The sequence below is a fragment of the Xiphophorus couchianus genome, chromosome 22 (genome assembly GCF_001444195.1).
Source record: "Xiphophorus couchianus chromosome 22, X_couchianus-1.0, whole genome shotgun sequence".
In the NCBI taxonomy this organism is placed as follows: domain Eukaryota; kingdom Metazoa; phylum Chordata; class Actinopteri; order Cyprinodontiformes; family Poeciliidae; genus Xiphophorus; species Xiphophorus couchianus.
Window position 1 is genome coordinate 27,568,388 of NC_040249.1, and position 13,872 is coordinate 27,582,259.

A 13,872-nucleotide genomic window follows, 5' to 3' on the forward strand; every position below is an offset into this window, starting at 1 on the left:
TTCATGATACTTTTCACACAATCAATTACTTTGTTTCTGACAAAAACATTTATCAGAAGAAAAGGAATATAAGAGGAGTACCAAAAATGGGAAAAAATCTCTGAAGAAAAAGGAGCGCAAAGTCCTTCACAAAAGAACAAAAAACAATGTAAACATCAACGGAGTAGCGTCAGCTTTTAGGATCTTTCTTTTGCTAGCAGTAGACTCACTCATTTATTTTGGTTGTTTTTTTACCCAGAATACCCTGCGCTATAGTCGCTTCCCTCTTGGGAGCGTTCTCCGGTCCGATTGGTGCTCACATGTGCATCCAAACCGGTTTGGTTTGGTTCAGTTTACTCCAACCGAACCAGCCTAGTTTGGAAGACGGACCAGAGCTCACGTTTTGGGTCAGAGTTCAACTTCACATTCTCACCTCCCAAATGAAACTAAGTTCCTAGAACTAGACTTTGATTAAAGCGGACTAAGCTGGGCTGGTGTGAATGCTCTTCAGGAGGGTTAGGGTTAGGGTAGACCTAGAGCTGACCTAGAGAGCATAGTAAGTTTCATAAGGACACAGATTGGTCATTTGAGTTCTGCTTTCACAAAATACAGTGGGCAAATGTTCAAGTCAAGCTGTAGGATAGTGATAGACTGAGTGGTGAGATTGAATCAAAAAGTGCTTCACTAAAAGGTGAAATAGGACAGTTGAACAAGAGTGCATACAGTTAAGTATTTTTTTTTCTTCTAAAGCAACAGATTTCCTTTTTCTAAGGAAAAAGTTTCAAAAGGATTTATCTTGTCCTTGGCTTTTAGGGGTGTGAACATTTTTCAGAGCTACAGTATATAAAAAAACACCTGTTATGTAGAATAACATGGCTGTATGAAACGTATACAATGTCCAGTACTGGAATGACCTGTGCTGCTAATGGCCATAATTTAAGTAAGAGAAAACATATGCCTGACTGCTAATTAACAGCAGACTAAAATGATCATAAATGATGGTGGTGGTATTATCCATCTCCACAATTTCTGTTGCTCTGCTCAGAATATAATAGAAGGGGATAATGGCTCCTCAATTATTCATATTGCCCCAACGCTTTGTACAGGATACTGTCACGTGGAATCTGATCCAGATCAGATTCTTGGTTCTTTAGCTCGCTCTTATCAGACCTCTGCTAGGAATCTTGGTTTCACTTTTGACAGCTCTCTAAAGCTACATAAACAAGTTAGTTCTGTCGTTAAATCGAGTTTTTACCACCTTCGGCTTTTAGCAAAAGTTAAATCTTATTTCGGTTTTAAGGACTTTGAAAGACTTATCCATGCCTTCATAACAACTCGACTGGATTACTGCAACTCTTTATATAGAGGGATGGAAAAATCACAGATTCAGCGACTTCAAATGATCCATAACGCAGCAGCACGGCTTCTCACAGGAACCAGGAAGCATGACCACATAAGGCCAACTCTGGCATCTTTACACTGGCTGCCTGTCTTTTATCGAATAGATTTTAAGATTCTTTTGTTAACTTTTAAAGTTTTAAATGGGTTAGCCCCCCCTTATCTTCGGGACCTTTTAAATCTCCAGTCTGTGTCCAGAACGCTACGATCAAATAATCAGTTATTACTTACAGTTCCTCGAACTCGACTTAAGAGGAAAGGAGATCGAGCTTTTTCTGTTGCTGCTCCTGTTTTATGGAATAACTTACCTTTCCAGATTAGATCTGCCCACAGCCTGGACCATTTTAAATCGCTTCTTAAAACTCACTTTTACTCTCTGGCATTTAAATGATGTGTGTTCTGTTTTGTCATTTGTGTTGTTGTTTTTGTGTTGTTGTTTTGTACAGCACTTTGGTGCAGTCTTGTCTGCTGTAAGGTGCTATATAAATAAATTTGACATTGACATTGACATTGACGTGGCCACTATATGTCTTGATCTAATTAGCTGGAGGAGAAACGGAGCGAGCATGATGAAGAGATTAGAGATCAACAGGCCTGAGACGAGCCTGTGTGAGAAAAGGGATGGAAATGATCAGGAAATTGAAGTCACAAAACTAAAATTAATGTTTTGCCTGGAAGCCTGGTGAAGACTTTTCAAACACTGGTTGCTTTAAAGTTATGTGCTCTCTGAATCCACAGCGTTATATGGATCGTATATGTCTGTGTACATGTCTAATAGTTCAATCTGGTTACTTTTCTGGTTAATGATAAGGCAATGATAAGTCCTCCTTAAGTTTAAGGTATTAAGAACTTAAACATATTGAGACCTTAACCCTGTTGTTATGGTCTCAACAGGTTTGAGACCATAACCTTAACACCAGGTATCACACCTCTTATTAAGCTTAGTAATAACAGGTTTACTACTGCCATGTCCTGGTAAACTAAGACCTTAAACATCCCGGTAGCATATGAATTTTTAAAGGTTTTCATTTACCTTGTGAGCATCAGTAACATGTGGATAATGTAAACATGTTGCACGTGTTTACATCGTCACCACCTACTGGCATTGGATAGGTATTGCATTTGAAGTAGTGTCACCATATTCTATTCTATTCTATTCTATTCTACGCTCCCTGTCTGTCCTGATAAATGAAATAGCCAGTCAGGTTATGTTAATCGATGTCTCCTCCTTTTGCTTCCTTCCTCTCCTCTCCAAAGTTCAATTACATTCATCCACTGCCATCCATCACTGGAATGAAGCTGGCTGTGGGGCAAAATTAAACGTGTCAATTTCAATTAGCCAGTGTGAGCCAGCACAGGGGACAGAGGTGACTGTGGTGGAAATTGGTTAGTGGAGAGGAGAGATTCAGAAATAAAGGCGGGAGGCGCCAGCGGCTTTCTGGACTTCTGACTTTTTGCCAATCTGGTGCATTTATAGTTCCTTCCTAAAAGGATTAACATCCCTCGGACTATTTCATATTTTGTCATTATAAGTTCCAACTTCAACGTGTTTTGGTGGGACTTCATGTGATGGACAATAGTAAAGTAGTGCATGCTGTTAGAAATAAAAGGAAATAATTTTTTTTCTAAATCTGAAAAATGTGGTGAGCATTTGTAAGTGTTTTGTGCTGCTGAGAAGTTAGTTTCCAATTGTGCAATTTGACATTTCAAAAATAAATCCTCCTAAATGAGACGCTCATTTTGGAAAAAAAAGAAAAAAACTCGTCTTTTTTTTCCCCTTTTTTTTTTTTTTTTTAGCAAATCTGCAATGGAAACACTTTTTTCATGCATCACATGAGTCACATGACCAACAACTGAATGTTGCCACTGGTGAAAACTGTGATGAGGAAGACAACAACAGGAAGTAGTAGGAGGATGACGGCATGTTGTTGTTGTTTTTTTATGATTTATCACATGAAAAAACTTATTCTCATGTAATTTTTATTGCTTCTTATTTAATGGAAACACAGCAATTGCGATATTATGTTTTCCCGATATTACCTGTATAAAACCTCTACTGGAGAACCTTCCCGGAAGAAACGTGTACAATGTGAATTGCAACAACTTTTAATTTCCCTTTTATGCTAGTAAAGTATTTCTAAATTAAATGTCAAGCTTTTGCCAGTGAAGCTAATCAACAACATCTAGCAGCACCGCAGACACGCCCTCTTTCTGGGGCTTCCTCTCTTCTCCAACATGATGCCTGGACAATAAGAGCTTCACATGGCGCCGCCTCGCCTCCATTTTATGCGCATTATCGCAGCAGATCCTTTAACAAGCTGCCTTCCAGAAGTGGTTTGTATTGAAGCAATGGCAGCACGACAAGAGTCTCAGCAGCTTCATTCAGCACCGCTCATGTGGCAACAGAACTCTCCTGGCAACCAGACGGAAGCAGCAGATGAATAATCTGGTCTTCACAGAGGACTGGTGGGAAAGAAAAAAAAAATACTAATTTCACCCCACTTTTCTCTCTGGATCCTCTTGAGCAGACCGGGTTTAGCTGCCTGCTGCCCCCTTCGCTCACCCCTGTCCTCCCTTCTTTAAACCGAAACAACTGATACTTTTCGGAGAAGCGATTCCAAACTTTTAAATGGTTTCTCTCTGTCTTGTAGATCTTCTAATTGTTATTCATAGCTGTGCCAGGAGAGGTGGAGGAGAGGAGAGAGCGGCGAATGAGAAGGGGACGAGGGGGAGAGAGCGGAGAAGAAGAGCAGAGGATGGAGGAGATGGAAACGCAGCGCAGACGGGCAGACAGGACAGGTGGGATGATGGGGAAAATTAAAGGAGTTTAAATTAAAATGACGATCTCAGAGCATCAAAAGAAATTAATCAGGAAAAGAAAAGAAAAACAGAAACTGATGAGACTGGGAATGAGGATTTACCCTAATCTAAATCAGCCTAATGCTCACCTGTCACTTTGTCTTTCTTCTTCAGATGCGGCAGTTTTCTGATTCAAACTGACTTTTGTGTTTAGATCATATCAGTGCTTCAAACTTAGAACACTGATTAAAAACAAAAACTGTTCTATCAATAACAGAGTTGTAACGAGACATCAAGGTGACATTTAAGCAATCTCATTTGCAATACAATAACATTTTCTGCTTTTATAAATAAAAATACTAACAATGCTTGTGTTGTTGGGTTGATGAACCAATCAACATGTGCCTCTGCTGAACTCTTTTCCATCAAATCCTGAAACGGCCTTGTAGATGTTTTCAAATCCAACATTTAGACAATCAGACAAGCGGATTGTTGCTTCAGCTCCTGCAGCCTCCTGTGCTACATTATTATTACAGCATCTGAATGAGTCATTAATGTCTTTGAACCTAACGGGACAACGTTCTGCCTTGATAGGTTTGTTGCCAGCGAAGGAAGTTTTATACCCACAATTATTGCAGCTGAGCAATGATTGTAAAAACATGGAAAATTGTCCTGATCAAATGCTTAAATAATGTGGGATTATAGGCCAATATTAATCTGATATGTTTAGCAAAGTTTACTAAAAAAACAGTTTATTAAGAAATTGGCCCCTTTATAATAAAAAAGTAATCTTTTCTGTGCTTTCCAGTCAGGCTTTAGATCACACCACAGTCCCAATACTGAAATGGTAAAAGTTAAGCCATGTTGAACTTCTGTCTTTGTGCTCTTTGATCTCACTTCCAATTTTTACACGAGTGATTATAACATACTGATTGAAAGACTGTTAAGTTTTTGAGAATCGTTTCATTTAACTTAGATGTGTTACATTTTAATTTCATCCACTGAGAAAAAACCTTCCGTTGTTAGATTTTGTTTGAAAAGAGAAATCCGAACCGGCTAAGTTCAGTTACAGAAGTTGGATACAAATTCAGTCCATGAACATCTGATATGTTTATCTCTGGTGTATCAATTGGAATTAAAATGATGTGAAGTGATTAACAGATGGCAAAGTACCATAAATTGGAAGTTGTTCGACTGAGTCGATGCTGATATCATTTTCTACCTGCTGGCAGCTGAAATCTGTGAATACTTGAGAATTCATAAAAGTGCCTCTTTCAAGTTTTCCAACACCAAATATACCTTAATATGAATCAATGGCACCTTAACACTATTGCAGAAAACAATATTTACAGTCTTTCTTATCTCAGGTTTTGGATATACATCCAATCAGTGCCAAGGAAATCGAATGGGGCTCCTAGATTGGCTGCTTTGCAAATGCTGACCAATAGAAAGTAAAGTGGCATTAGGCCTGGGTCAGAGCTTCAGAGATTCTTTTTTTAAATTGGACATAAACTAAAAAAAAATATCCTCAAATAGGCATTCTGAAACACAAAAAGGTGGGAAGGGGAAATATATTTTATTTTACAGACACATATTATGACTGTAAAATGTCATGTGTATGTAATGCAGAAGTTGATTTCTTATGAAGGTCATTTTTTCCATTCAAGTCACAATTTACAACAAAATCGAAATTAAATGAAATTTAATTTCATTTAATTAAATTTCATTTAATTAAATGAAATTTATCTTGACTGATACACATCAGTCAAGATGTGTATGTTACACATCTTGACTGATTTTCAATGTTGGTTCTTTTGGCCCTGTGAAAACTCACACTAACCAAAGAGGAACCATCGAATACAAAAACAAAATTCAGGAGGAATCCGTTGACATTTTTGCTGTTGTGCATTGCGGTGTGCACTGTCTCTGGTTTGCAATAAACCTTGAGTAAATTATTTTACCATCTGGATGACTGATTGAAATTACTGTTGGATTCAGGCACAACCAAACCGCCGGCCTCCCCTGATGGAAATAACACCAAGAGGGTTTCAGCCGGGGCGTGTGTGTACCAAACACAGATAAAAGGACTTCAAGGACAGTAAATTCTGTGCTTATCTCAGTGCATCTAATGAATAAAATGTCAACACATTAAAATGATAAAGGGCCAGCATAATGATGCAGGGATTTGATTTAAAGAAGCAACACATTTGAAAAAACAACAACAAAAAAAAAGGTGGTGAAAAGGGTCAGTATTGAAAGCAGTTTGATTGTCTCTGTGCGGCTGCCTGGTTGGCTGCTTGGAGTTCTTTAATCTGCTTAGGGTCTAATTGTGAGTAATGATGCTATTGGCTGATATGGCACGCAGCTCAGCCAGCCCCTCTGTGCCCAGCCTCCGTATCCAACCCATCTGTGAGTCGTGCACAGGAATGGCAGAGCCAGTACCAGCTTACACACACACACACACACACACACGCCCACACCCACAAACAACTGGCTCACACCAACATTTATATCACTGCAGTAATCTCCTCTTTACCCATACACGCACAAATAACTGCGTTAGCTAACCTAACTGTTAGCTGTAGCATGTTGTCTCATGGTAACATGAGCTAACATGAGCCAACATGCTTTCAATCTAAAATGCAAATTCCAAGCACTTTAGTTCATTGAAAAAAGCCTGAAATATGAGGGAATGTCTCTGAGTACTTGCACTGTGGCGGAGGTGGAGAATACTTCATCTTCACCCCCTCAACTCAACTCAACTCAACAGAGCTCCATCAGCTAACCCTCCACCCCCTTTTTTTCCAGTTGGAAAAATCTGTCAGCAGGAAAACAATTTGTTGAACACTCCACAAATCCTGTTGTCACGGAAGAGTGGCAGGAAAAAGCTGTCGTTAAAGGAAAGCCTTAAGAAGGTTCCATTCGAAATTTCACACAAGCCATGCAAACGTGGAAAAGGATCAGATCAGAGTGTTAGACTAAACTAAGACATTCCCTTTTGTTAAATTAGGAAAACAGTCATAATATTGCAACAAAAAACAGATATAATTTTACCAGAAGAAAGTTGTACAATTTAGAGAAAATAGTAACTTTGAAGAGAAACAAGGTTGGATAGTTATCAGTGTCTGAGGGGACCAGCTCAACAAGCCCATGTGGTTCTTTCAAAGTCCTGCTGCTGATAATAATTAGATGCCAATGATGAAGTTCAATGCATTTCCTTATTTGTAAAACCAAGTTTAACTTCACAAAATGCTCAACGTTTCTCTTTTTGACACAGTTTCATGTGGGAACTTATTCTCATATTACTATGACTTTATTCTCATTCTATTAAAAGTTCTGGTAATATTATGACCTTATTTTTGTTTTATTTTAACGGTATCCTGGTGTTACGACATCATTCACGTAATTAAAAACTATGTCTACATGACATGGCTGTTGTGTTCCTTGGTCTTCATTCTCTAATGATTTGTAACAAACCTCAGGCCCACACAAAAGATCTGGATTCATAATGAAGTTACATTTAACACAACAGCAGACCATTCACTATAGCACATTTTCATAGTGATACACCTAACATAACACGTGTAACATAAATAGGTTTGTGGTCATAATGTGGAACAGGTCAAGAGGTATGAATGCTTTTGCAAGATACTGCAGTGAAATAATCACTTCTGAAGTGTGAATAAGTGACTTTTAGCAGATGCTTCAATAATCTATTTGAATGCTTTCAATCATGGCATCACCAGGACAAAAGAAAGCAAAAGAACCAAAGAAGTGTGGTGTCACTTCCCCCCACTTAGACTGCCAGCAGTGACGGCTCTTCAGCGGGAACGTGGGGGATTCTGTGAAAAAGAGATACTGATTATGGAAATGAGCAGGCTCTCTTTCTGAAAGATTAAACAGGTCACTGATTGCTTTTACATAACTATCACTCGCAGACACACACACGGCTGCTAAGGACACGGACTCTGTCCTTTTCATGGCCCTTCGTGTTGTTGTTTCTCCTGTGTGAAAGTGCTCTGTGACAAACTGTGCACAGGAAAGCACCGCCAGAGACGGAGACGCTACATCAAAGAGTTGCAGTTTGATTTGTCAAACCCCAGAGTCAATTACCCTCATTGTGCGAGGCTTTCATCGATTCAATGATGCTTCTTTGTCTGACAGTAGAAGAATTCTGACTGTGTGACTGGATTGGATTGAAAAAGTTCAACTTAATTTTCTGACATATTGCCACCAAGAGGCTATTTAAAGCTTTTCATTATTCACAATAGGTAATAATTTTAATTTACATGCCTAATAGGCAAGAAGAGAGGGACACAAGTGATGCTCACCTCACTGATGAATGAATGAAAATCTGTGCCTCCGCTGCAGGCACCTTTTCAAGAACCAGGTTAGGTGTCTGGGGTAGCATTTCAACCCTGGTAAGCAAGTAGGACTTATTATATTGACCCAGAACTAAATGCCTTGTAGTGAGAGAATGTTAAGCAGGTCTCACAGGTGGAATATCTCCAGCATTTAATTTGAAACATCACCCGGTGATATTACATTTTTTCTGTTAACTTTTAACTGCATGCAAACATAACATTTAACTTTTATTATGCAAAACTCACATTATTCATTCCTTTGTACTTCCACTGGGGTTCCTACTGCGTCTAAACACAACGCAACAAACAAAAACACCCAGCTGGCAACAAGTTAATGTTTTTTGGTGTCTGGAAAATGAGCCTTTTCAAAGATCTCCTGATTGTTAAGTCATGATCGATGGGCACAGCGCCGTTACCTAGCAACTCCAGCAAAACCCAGCTTGTCACCTAGCAACCCAAGCTGACCTGATCTGTGTTAATGAGGAACAATTTGTTTTAAAAAAAAGATAATAGTAGTTATTTACCTTGTTATATCTGCTAACTGTAAAGGGCTACATGAAGGAACCAACTCTGCAGGTTACAGATCATTTTTGCATTGGAAGGATTCAAACCAGGTTTTGGGTCTCTTCACTTTTAAGGACATCCAACTGCTAGAAAAGCTAATTCCCCATGCATCTAACTAACGTAAAGACTTTCTAGCAAGGTGTGCTAGAAATGAATAACTACATTACTGACTGGCTGATTAACTTACCGTGTGTCTGTTTGTTGTGCACTCAAGGACATCCGTTCGGTTTGTACACAGACCTTTCCATACACACACACACACTCTCACATCTTCTCTCCAGAGTGACAGGGAGAATATTTCCTTGTTTACTCAAGTGCCACTTCATGATTAAAAACTAATCAGGCTTCATCCAGACTGGGATACCCCACACACTGACACAGACTGAACTCTAATTACCTTAACAGGAGAGCCAAGAGTGAGAGGCAGAGACACATGTATGGAGAGAAGAAGGATGAAAGCGGATGAAAGCAGAGCTGTGAGGAGCAGGTGAGATGTGAAAGTCAGGTCTAATAGGAATTAAGATAATGCATAGCTTGTGTCAGATACAAAAGATCATTGATCATATGATCGAAGGCCAGAGCCATTTACTTTGTGGGTATGGATGAAGATGCTGTCCAAGCTAGGGAACAATATTGGAAAGTCTTCTGCACCTTCTGCTTGACTTTCTGGCCAATCACATGAGCCTGTACAGTCAAAGACTGACCCATCCTGTTGACTTGGCACCTTAATGTGGTGGAGGGTGTTGGGAAGCTGAGGTTTGGGTTCTGTGGAGCTCTTTCAGGTTCTACAGCATTCCACCAGAGGGAGCCAGGAAGTTGCTGCTCACCCGAGGGCAGACCTGCTGAGCAATTACACATCTGCAAATCATCAGCTTCATCAGTCAGAGGCTAAGAGGACAAGCTGATGTTAGCAAGCTACTGGATAGTAGTCACAGCTGATCTGTGGCACAGTGACAGAGGAAGGTCCTTTTTTAAAGATTCTATTGGCTCTAATAACCTTTATTTGATAGTGGTCAGACAGGAAAATGTGTAATGAGAAAGGGGGTGGTGGGACTAAGGCCTCCATAGATGGGTTGTGTTTTACCCCTGCGGCACAGCAGCACCCACAAGAGGTTCTGACTAGTGCTTATGCACCAAACAGTTGTTCAAATTACTGAGCCTGGAAGGGGGGCCATGTGGTGCTCCTGAAGGACTTCAGTGTCCAAGTAGGTAATAACGATGTTACCTGGAGTTTTATGACTAATATCAGAACCAAAGCATTTGGTTAGACTTCTGTATGAAGCATGGAAAGTCTGTAACACATATGACGCTCAAGCACAAGGTATATAAGTATTATAATATAATATAATATAATATAATATAATATAATATAATATGATATAATATAATATATACTATATTATTATATAGTATATTGGTCTGTATAGGCCATGCCCAAGTTTTAAGTCACTGAGACACCGGGGTAGTGTTGACTCTATTTTCTTTACATCTGGTCAGTGTCCATTTGAAGCCAAACATATTTCCAAACGCTTACACTTGTTGACAGCACCTAGTTACCTCAGTGCTCTTCCTAATGGAACACCTCACAAAGAAAGGTTCTTACCACATAGACATTGATTACTTATGTGACCTATTCCACATTCACAAATACATTCATTTATCACCTGCTCCTACAGTACCTAATGCAATACCTTAGTAAATGCTTAGTTAAGGACCAAAACCTGGTTAATGACATGACTGGTACCACTTTGCTTAACTGGCCAGTAAATTGGACTGACTTGAACCCTACAGACATGGTCAAGAGAATAGTTAAGTTGGCTGATATTTTTGCTATAAACTAGTTTTTGTAATGACTTTAAATTATATTCTAATATTCAGAGAAACTGAATGTTGAGTTGTCACTAACTGTAAGCCATAACCATAAATATGGTCCAATATTAACACTTTATTCCATTTCCTTTTTTTAACTGAAATTCAGAAATAAATAAACTGAATAGTCAAACTGTTCTTTTCTATCGCGATCTGCGTAAAGGAATCAAACATTCGGATTACTGGCTGATTATCCCAAACCGTTCCAGAGTAAACTCTGATGTGACGACATGTAGTCAAGAAGGCTCCACTTTGATGGAAGAGATTTGGTTCATATGCTTGGAGTCATGGAGTGTGGGTATGTGTAGACTCAAAAGTTCAGATACATTTAGTCTCGTATTAAAACCCCATGAAGAAAAACACAAAACAGGAAAAACACATAATGTAAAAGCAACCCAACATTCACTCATTTTAATTTGTGAATATTTTCAGTGCTTCCACCGGAACACAGTCCAGAAGGAGTGGATGCAGCAAATGATGGCATAAATCTCATTCATAACACCCTAATGACTGAGAAAGTTTACAGTTTAGGGTTTCATGAAGGACGGTGCAGCTTTTATGAACAGAAGCGTGTTGGAGTGAGAATTGTTCACAGCCAGTGATTTGCAGCTGATTCTAACACAACACATACTATTATTCTAGTCTTTTTACTTTATTTACTTTGAGTCCTGTTTTCATTTGTAGACAAAGGCTATTCACTGAATATTTTCACCACTGTTTTTGTCATGGAAACAAACACTGATGTCTCAAAAATGTTACATATAAATACATTTTATCCCTGCATTTTATTATATATATAAAAAAAGTTTTTCCAAAAGAAAATTGAAATGTCATTTAAATGACCCGTCCACTACAAATGTTTCTCCCAAATGTAAGGATAGTGTAATTTCCATGGTAACATTGCAGCAAAGCCAAAAGGGGCAATTTTGCTGCACTAGACCTTTCATGTCCTGTTCCTCCTTAGTCCTGCTCAATCTGATGAGCAGGACTGATGTTTAGCCTTTCCTTTGTTTCCCTCTTATTGTCTCTTTAGTTGTTCAGCCAAAGTGCAGTGTGACCTTTCTCAGCTCTGCCTCATCAGTGTAATCTAATGAATGAGTTTTTATCTTTGATGGAGAATTACTCCACAACTCACTCTGACAAGGGCTTGAAGCACCAGGATATAAAGTTGGTTTCTCGGTTTGTAAAGTGTTAACCTCCCCACACTATGTGTAACAGATTCTGTCCTGCTTCGGGGATGGCTGGGTGCTGCTTCACTTTCCTCTCAAAGTCCAAAAATAATTGCTTGTTAATAGATGTTTGGGAGGGGTGGAGAGGACTGGAATCAAACTCACAACTTTCCTTATGAAAAGCTGCATTCCTTTTATTCTTCCCAGGGATCTACATGCGCAGATCCATAGGAGACATCAGTCAGTGTCTTATTTAGGCGTTGCAGCGGCTACGTATGTGGTGTTCTGGGGAAATAGTAGTCTGTGGTTTTACAGAAGAGTTATGGATTCAACTCATTCAAAAGACACAACTTCTTTGGAACTGTGATGCTGTGAGTGCTACGGTGGAGCCAACTGCACATTGTCTGAAAAAAACCCCAAAACAAACATCATCCTCCTGTCTTTTTTGTCATTTCTTCCAGTAGTAACATCCGCCTGTTTCTGTGATCTGTGTGATGCAAAGAAGTGTTTCTGTTGCAGTTTTGCAAAATACATCCATTTCGATATGGCTGAAAAATCACCTCTTCCTAGAGCAAAAACTTTTCATTGAGAAACGCAGGGTTCCTTTTAAGCTGGCGTGTTCCAATCAAGCATATTTATTTACGTAATTTCAATTTGTGTAATTTTATGATAAAAGGAAACTGAGCTATTTTGTCTGAATGTTGCTCTAGGATATTTGCAGTTTCTTTTATCTTTTGGACTGAGAATCTGATTGTATGTCCACTCATGGGTAGAATACCTGAGTTAACACAGTGTTGTATGCTTCCTTCCAGCAAACTATCAAAAATATTCACTAACATGGCATTGGTCACAAGATAAATCCAGTGGATTTTATTATCAGCTTCCATTTTCCCTCTTGTATTGGAATCTAAAATTCAATTATTATTATTTTTTATCCAAATACTGCTTTCTATGTTGACTTTCTTTCTCTTTAATAAATAATAACTGCTTGGAATCTGGAATGTTGAGGCTATTTGAGGTTAGGTTTTCCTGAGTCATAGAACCATACAGTTATTTATTAATTCCAATGAATACAGCCATGGAATCCTACAGCGGTGTTGTTAACCACACTGTTAAATAATTAACTACCACACACCCTCCATACAAATTTTATAAAAAGAGCATTTATTTCAATTTTTTTTTCTGCTTCTCAGATTGAAGCACATAGTAAAGCAACAATACAATGTTCTGAAAATATAAGTGTGATGTAACTAATTTTTTAAAATCTTCTTAACATGTTTTTATTGTAATACTGGAATATTCTGCATGTATACTAAAATAATAACTTTTAAAATTGTACAAATCTGTACCATAAAACTTGACAGAGAATTAAAAACGAGGCGTTCTCTCACTGCAACAAACACAGATTTGCTAGTTTTTCCTCAGGAACAGGGAGAAAGAACCAAGAAATGCAAAATAATGGAATGAACAACGTAAAATACAAAGAAATAAAATAAGAAAGGAAGAAAATGTTGAAAATGTCAGGCAAAAAATAATAATAATCAAAGCTGATATTTAACCTTAGGCAGGAAATTTCTTACAACTTTCCAAAGAAAAGAAAAACAAATATCTTTTATTTGGTGTGTGTACAGTAAGAACACTCAAGTGTCATCTGCATACAGTTAAACATCAGTTTGTTCCTTTGTGGCTGCAGCCAATAAAATGACTCTTACTATAATAATAATAATAAT